General features: G+C 32.0%; 1 non-coding gene across 1 annotated transcript; it reads left to right on the top strand.

The window, feature by feature from the left end:
• The first annotated feature begins 1841 nt into the window (after positions 1–1841).
• On the top strand, positions 1842–1948 carry LOC115983025. Its single transcript, XR_004089840.1, has one exon. It is a non-coding gene; the product is annotated as a small nucleolar RNA snoR109 (small nucleolar RNA).
• The last annotated feature ends 6623 nt before the right edge of the window (positions 1949–8571 follow it).

The raw sequence follows: 8571 nt of genomic DNA, 5'->3' as shown, positions 1-8571 counted from the left end.
CTAACCTACCCAGCCCCTTAATTTCATTTCCTAATTTTATTTTTGTATGCAATGAACAATTAAGTTTTTTTTTTTAGTTGATACTATAGTTTAAAACTATGAATAATTTGTTTTAAATTGATTTAATGTTTTATTATAAACTTTTATTTTTATTATATATATATATATTTATAAATATAAAAAAATTGTGCTGAACCTGAAATAGTATATTGGTATTGATCGGTACTGAAATATATTGTTCCACTAGCTAAATCGGTACAGACTCTGGTATGATATTGACTTCTTTACTAATGAGTTCATATAAAAATAATGTTATACCAATTGCAACTTATCATCTTGACAAATTGTTAAACTAATTGGGAAAAAGAAATTAACAGATGGTAAAGTAAATTGATTGAGACACGTAGAGTTCAAATCTAACTAAGGAGACCAAAAAAAAAAAAAAAAAAAAAAAAAAAAACCCTTAAACTTGTCACAACACCTTATTGCCGATTTATGTAGAAAAAATAAACATAGTATTAAAAGAGTTTTAGATATCCCAAGAGTATTGTACCTCAAGTCATAATTCATGATATTTTTACTGAGAAGGCATTCCACATCTTCCTGTGTAAACAAAATATATATATATATATTATTCACAACACCTTATTGCCCATTTATCTTAAAAATATATTAAAAGAGTTTTAGATATCTCAATAGTCTTAGTCTTTAGTCTTGTACCTCAAGTGATAATTATGTTCGTTTATCAAAAATAATAAAATATTGATAATTATGTTCTAATGTGAAGGAATTCCACCTCTTCACCACAAAGTTTTTCATAACTACTCTATAACTGTGACGTGGTAGAGTATGATTGGTGAAGAAAAAATAGTGGACCTATGTGTAAGTGATAGTTAACTACTCACAGTTTGCCACGTTAGAGATGTTGAATAATTTGTGGTCCTAACACTACTCTCCATTGTGTTAAAAAAAAAAAAAAAAAAACCCTTATTTCAGTTCTCTAATTTTGTTTTCGTTCATTTCAATCTTCTAAATTTCATATTTATCCAATTAAAGCCTTTTGATCAACTTTTGTTATATGTTTTTTTGAAAAAAAAAAATGGAAAATACTTTTTAATCGTTAATTTAATTTCTTTTAATTTAAAAAATTTGACGAAATTTTAAAAAATTAGAAGAAAATTTTAAAAATTTGAAAATTAACCACAAAGAGAAAGACTTAGGTAAAGTACTTAGGTGCTGTTTCTTAAGTTCCCCTTTTAAGATTCAGCCATGTGGCTACTTAACTAAAAAATACACTTTCATCCGATGAAAAAAATCCACATGGCAGAATTTTAAGAGGGGAACTTAAGGAACAACACCTAAGGTACTGTACCTAAGTTTTGTCCAACCACAAAATATAACAAAAGTTGATAAAAAATTTTTAATTGAATAAACTTGAAAGTTAGAGGACTGAAATAAATAAAAACAAAGTTAAGGGACTAATGAATTTTAGTGAAACAAAGATGGTAAATTTTGCATTTTAACCTAAAAAAATGTCATCTTAATAGTACCATAGTAGATGAAGATGAACGGCTGAGATCATTCGTGCCCATATATAAAACCAGTAACTAGGGGTTCTATGTGTCGACATCAATGCATCATTTCTATTCTCTCTCAGTTATAACAGCTGGTCTCTTATTTTTCATCAGCTCTTTTGTTCTAACTTATCTAACTCTAGACTCCATTCAATTTTTTTTTTTTTTTTTTTCATGTGTGATATTTGATTTATTGGATGTGGCTACATGTACCAAGAGAAGGGTGAGAAACTTCGATTAATACCCTTGTTCTTGAATTTGCCAAAGTGGCTGTAGCTAAATCAAACTTCTTATAGAAGTTAACTGGCCGGTTGTTGCGAAATCTCTTTGATTTCTCTCTATCAACTAATCTGCTTACCGAACTTCTCACATTCGTTTTATTCTTAAACCAACACCCCCCCCCCCCCTCTAACAAAAAAAAAAATTGTGGGGTTCAAAGAGAAGGGAGAGAAGAACTAAATGACATAGGAATTTTGAGAGACCTTTCTCAAAGATCAACCATTAGAGAGTCACCTTAAAAAAAAAAAAAATGTAGGTAGGTAGTAGAAGCAATGTTATTGTCTTTGGGATTTAGGGATGGGAAAGGTGACTACACTAAGGGTCCGTTTTGTTGGAGGGATGAAAAAGTGGAAGGGTAGAAAAATTTTTATTTTCTCTTCTTTTTGTTTGGACAGGAGTGGAAAAGTGGAGGGATGGAAAAAATGAGTTTGAATAAATTTACTTATATACTCTTGTTAAAGAATAATGTCCAAAAAAAAGAAAAAAGAAGACAAATAACGACACAAAAAAGAGCAATCACCCAAAATTTTTTATAAAAATAAAAAACATGTTCCAAAAAAAAATCAAATCCAGTAAAAATAAAAATAAACTATCGCGCCCAAGCCCTAAAAAATCAAAAGAAAAAAAAAAAAGAAAAAGAGGCAATGTTAATGCCCAAAAAAAAAAGAAAAGAAATGACAATTGGCAATGTGATTCCCCCCCCCACCCCCAAAAAAAAATAAAGCAAAAAAAAAAAAAAGGCAATGTTGCTACCCAGTGAAGAGAGAAGAAAGAAAAAAAATGCGACTTAAATTGAAGGTATTTGTGTAAAGTGCATCTTTCAGTACTTTTTCCTCCTCATTTTCCTCCCAAATTGGCAGGAAAAAAAAGGTGGGCCTGGAGGGAAAATTTTCCTCCTTATTTTCTGTCTCTCTTGTTTTCTCTCCTCAACCAAACAATGGAAAATGCCATTTTCCATCCTATTTTCCTCTCCCTATTTTCCATCCTCCCTGTTTTCATCCCAACCAAACATACCCTAAAGGTCTATTTGGATGGAGGAGTGGAAAAGTAGAAAGATAAAAAATGAGAAGAGAATAGAAAAGTGGAAGGATAGAAGAGATTTTAGTTTTCTCTCATTTGTGTTTGGTTGAGAGGATGGAAAAGTGGAGAGATTGAAAACTTATTTGTTTGGTTGAGAAGAAAAATGAGAGGATGGAAAATGAAGTTGGTATAAATTTACAATTATGTCCCTCATTAAATAAAACAAAAAAGTAACACATTTTATATTAAAAAAAATTGTGTATGGAAATTTTAAATTTTTTTTAATAAAAAAATAGCACAAGCGAAAGGTAGATGAGCAAAAAAAAAAAAAAAAACACTACTAGAAGCATGGTTTTCAAAACCGAACTGGGGGCAAAATTAGATTTGCCTTCGGTTCTCGGTTTTTCCCAGTTTTTGATAAGTTTTTGGCATTTTTCTTGGATCAGATTGGTACCTGGTTCCCAGTTGGACAGGTTAGTTCAGTTTTTAAAACCATGACTAAAAGTACAAGAAAAGAAAAAAAAATGTAGAATGAAAGAAAAAGAAGAAGAAGGAGGAAAAAAAGAAGAAGAAGAAGTAAATGGCAAGAACATGCCCAGCCCAGAAGAAGAAGAATAAAAAGAAAAAAAAGAAAAGAAAGGCTAGAATGTTAATGCAGCACCAAAAATAAAATAAAAATGGTAAGAACAAGTGAATAATGCCCATGTGCACCATGCATGTGGGCATTTTATTCAGCTCAAATTGAGCTTTTCTCCCTTCTAGTTTTCTCCCCATTTTGGGGAGAAAACTTTTTGGTGGGCTCGGGGAGAAAACACCCGGGCCCCACCACTTATTTTCCTTTCCTCCCTCTCAACCAAACAACCACTTAAAATGCTATTTTTCCACTTTTCTCTCATAAATTTTCCATCATTCCTAGAATCTCTCAAAACAAACACACCCTAAGGAAAATAAAGAATATATAAACTAGGGTTGAGTTTAGCATCAGTTTTTAGCTTTTAACTTTTATGTACAAATTTTTGAAACCTCATTTTTTTCCCGCATTTTCTCACTTTTTCAAAAATTTTTAAGGTACAAGTATACTTTAGTACACTTTAATCAAAAAGTTTTTAGCAAAAAATCAAATAAGTTGTCCTAAATGGACACTAGGAAGAGTTTCATTAGATATAGATTTCTTTTAAATAGTACTTTTGAAGGCATGCCCAAGGAGCAAGCATCCATCCAATCTTTGCTTATAGACATCAAATGGCCTTATTTCCAATTGTTAACTACTTATATCGAACAAGTTAGTAGCCTACCTTGGCTGAATGTTGGGAAAAACAAAAACAACTATGCTTATCCTTATAATAAAGAAAAAAACTCTATATTAAACCGATTCACCCACTAATGCTACTATGAGTATAAAAGAAGATCTATTAACATGCATGGCTGCCTATACAACAAGTTGCCTCTGACCTTTGTGCCATGTTCACAAAATAAAAACCAATAAAAACTTTTCAACCTAATTATTATGAAAAATGTTGTGAAATTTTTTTGCATATACAATATCGTTCTCTACAAAATATCTGCAATTTGGTATAAGCACTTGGAAATTAAACAAAATATCCACTTGGCGCAGCCACTAGTCCAACGTGTATTATATGGTGTATGATTTTCAAACAAAACAAATCAATACTTATCTTTTTAGTAAAGAATAAAAAATTCTAATAAGATTTTTTTTTTTTTTTGGTGTGTATTCATCAAAATATAATTTTATAATGTAATCAATTGACTTTTTATATAGAGTCCTTTTAAGTCCAAAACATAGTTATTAAACTTGGATTGGACATTGAGTTAATGTACTTGGATTTTTTTAAAAAAAATTTTTAATTTTGAAATAATTACAATATGTTGCTAATTGTGCAGCTCTCCTTTCCCTTTAGACCGTCAAGCACTTTGTGCATAAGGAGGTGTCAATTTAGTCACAAGGCCCTTGACTATTTTTTTTTTATATTTTTTTTTATTTATTAGAGAAAGAGGCCCTTGACTACTTGAACTAATATTTGAGCATATAATTTTGTGGATTTTAAATTATATGTTTATAAACTTATAAATAAACATATACATAAATAAAAACACACACATATATATATATATATATATATATGTATATATATATGTGTGTGTGTGTGTGTGTGTGTGTGTGTGTGTGTGAATTATTTATTTATCAAAAAATATCCTAACCAAACCGAAATGGCATCCGGTACAAAATTGACTCCCTTCATTAAACATCTAGGGTGGCATATAGCATTTGAAAATGACATGGAATATCCTTTCCATTTAATTAAAATTGATCCATTTCTTGGTTCATATTAGATATAACAAGTTTAATGGTGTATTCAATGTCACATTAGATATAAGAAATAAAATAGATTGGATTCTATTCCAAATAACATATATATGTTATAGTAGGTTGAGTTTGAAGTTTTACTCAATATATATAGAAGCATTGTAACAATATCATTCATGATTATTGTTTTTATATTTATAAGGTAATGGCGGCCAACATTCCTACAAAAATAGTAAAAATTCTTGGTACAAAGTTTGAGTTATCAATGAATCTTGGACCTATCAATTTCAAAATTTTCATATTCAATTTGACCTATAGACGAATTTGTAAGCATGTTTCATGTCAACTATTAAAGCAAGGAGTTGGAGGCATATGCAAGAAACAGATACTATGCCCGTTGACATTTGACATTTTGAATTGATTTGATCAAGTCAAAGTTAACTTATTATAGTACTAGGTTTGTTTTTCAAAACATTTTTATATAAAAATAAAATGCTAAATTACTTTTATTTCTACTCATCCATATATATAAACCAAGTTAATAATTTATTATTATTATTATTATTATTATTTTTTATAAACAAAGAAACCACTACATTTATAATATAACTATATACATAACATAAACATAAATATAAACATAAATAAAATAATAAATAAATACAAACTAACCATTGGCACTACATATTCTCCGTGCCATGGATTTGCTCTCTCTCTTATACAATACATACACTTCAGTTCAATTAAATTGATAATTGTAGATGCTTGGGTAAGAAGGATGCGGTGAAAGATAGAGATGCATGCTAAGCTGTGGATGCTAGGCTTTTCTCGTTTTCCCTTTTTCTAGTTTCCACATTGGAGCTTGGTAATGTGTGATGTGCCAGAGTAGTTATTGATTCTTAGGAGTTAGGACACTCTTTCTATCTCAAGCAAACGTGAGCCCAGTCCAATAAAAACCAACGAGCCCAGTCCAATAAAAACCACAACTTTACTTTGCATCTCACTGTCTTTCTCGCTTTTGTTCCAAAGTTTTCCTTTTGAGTCTCTTCAATTCAATTTACATGCAATTCTGTTTCTCAGTTTTCTTTATTTTCAATTGGTTAAATCCATTTTAAGCTCTGATTCTCTTGTATTTTCAATGAAAGCTCAAAGCTTGGTTTCTGGGTTTTGCTCAAACCCAACAACCCCATCAATTCCAAACACCAAAAAATCATTCTTTCAGGCACCAACTCCTCCTTCTTTAGCATATTTTTCACAATCCCGCAAATGGGTATCCTTTAAAATCCAACATTCGGCTCCACATTAGGCTTTTCTCGTTTTCCCTTTTTCTAGTTTCCACATTGGAGCTCGGTAATGTGTGATGTGCCAGCCTTGTCAAACTTGAAATAGTCACTTCTAATCGGGATAAATCATAGGATGCATTTTTTAGTTTTTTTTTTTAAAATTTTATTATTCTTTCCTCCAAAAATGAAATGTTTCAGCCTATTTTCGGGTTTGCTTTTGAAGTTTGATAATCAATGCTGGGTAGTACTGTAGTAGTCTTTGAGGTATGAAGGTGAGTAATAACCAGGTAATAATAAGTAGGGCTGTCTAGATTGATCCGGTAACCCGATCCACCCGAAGAACCGACCGGACCCGACTCGAATCCGGCTGACCTGACTGCTCCGGCGGGTCGGTGGCGAGTCTTCACCACCAGAAACCGATTCCGGCGGGTCGGTTTCGGTTTTCCTCCTCAAAAACCCGAAAAACCCGAACAGACCGAAAGATTTCCAGATTCCGGCAAAAATTTCCAGATCCCGGCCAAAATTTCCAGAATCCGGCGATAATTTTTCAGAATCCGGCGAAGAAACCTAGATTCCGGCGATATTTCCCTTAGATCCAGTGAGATTTTGATCGGATCTGGAGAAATCTCATCAAATCCGATGAGATTTTTGCCGGATCTAAGGGAAATCTCGCCGGAATCTGGAAAACTATCGCCGGAATCTGCGTTTATTCGCCGGATCTGTGTTTTTTCACCGTTTTCTCGCTGTCTTCTTAGATCTATGACTCCGACCGAACCGCCCGCCACCTGTTGATGGTCTGAACCATCCGACCCGATTACTCCGGCGGGTGCATTTTTTTCTCACCCGATTCCGGCGGGTCGGTTTCGGGTTGGGCACAAACCGTACCCGGACCGACCCGTGGACAACCCTAATAATAAGAAATAAATAATTGTACCTGTCTTTTTTTTTTTTTTTTTTTGAGGAAGTACTTGACTTAATTCTACACGTACAGCCTTAACTGGATAATGACACATAGGAGAGTCATTAAAGTGGTAGGATTGCCTTTAAGTTGAGAGGAAGAAACGCAATCTTTGGATCGGGGCCATTGAATAATTGATTAAATGGCTTTTGGTCAAATTATGAGAGCTTGAATCTAGCAGAAGGTTGGAGATAAGTCTACTCCAGCGTTTACCCTGAATTCGAGGGCATGGGCTTTTACCCCAAGCAACAATTGAGATTGGTGGGAAAAAAAATTAATCCAAAATAATTTAATCTTAAAGTTAGGTAATAGCTAACAGGGTTTTACTTAGAATTATTCTTATAACTAATAAGTCACTTAATAGTTTGGCAATATGGTTTAATTAAATGTAAAATATCTTACTAATTAATAAGTTTTAAATACAATTAACAATAGTATTATAACCACTTGTAACAAAAAGAAGACAGTGACTTTTTTTTTTGAGAAAAAGAAAAGGGACTCGCGTGTGACAGTCGTTGTCCCACGCCCCATAGTACATTTGGATAAGCTCATGGGTACTACTAGCTCGAATTGGAGCTTGGAGACCCCGAACTCACACACACCCCAACCTCTATTGGTTTCTGGGACTTACCAGAAATTGCAATTACAGTCTTTGTAAGAACTCGAACCTGGGATGTGGTGAAGCCTCAACAGTCACCTAAATCCAAGTAGTTAATTAACCGTAGTTAATGAATTTTTTTTTAATATATATTTGGATAGATTTTTTTCCTTTCATTTAATGTGTGAGATTAAGAGAATTATTTATATGTTTCTATTATTTAAACTTTTATGTATATAGATAAATATTTGAAAATGTATACATAAAATTATAGCATCAAACATAAATTGATAAGTTAATGTATACATGTAATTGTCCTACATTACTTAAGAGAGTATGTTGTTCGTATTATAATTTGCCATACCCTTCCTTAAAAATTACCATGATTTTTTAGTAAAGTTTATTATGTGCCTTTGTGTTATAACCACATTTACTCTCCCTTGGACAGAATTGAATTAATATTGTTCTAAAGGCATTATTTTTTTTTAAACAATTAAGAATTTTTTCAACCAATATTCTTTCATACTTGTATA

The sequence above is a fragment of the Quercus lobata genome, chromosome 3 (assembly GCF_001633185.2).
Source record: "Quercus lobata isolate SW786 chromosome 3, ValleyOak3.0 Primary Assembly, whole genome shotgun sequence".
Taxonomy (NCBI): Eukaryota; Viridiplantae; Streptophyta; class Magnoliopsida; order Fagales; family Fagaceae; genus Quercus; species Quercus lobata.
This window is presented reverse-complemented; position numbering and strand designations above follow the sequence as displayed.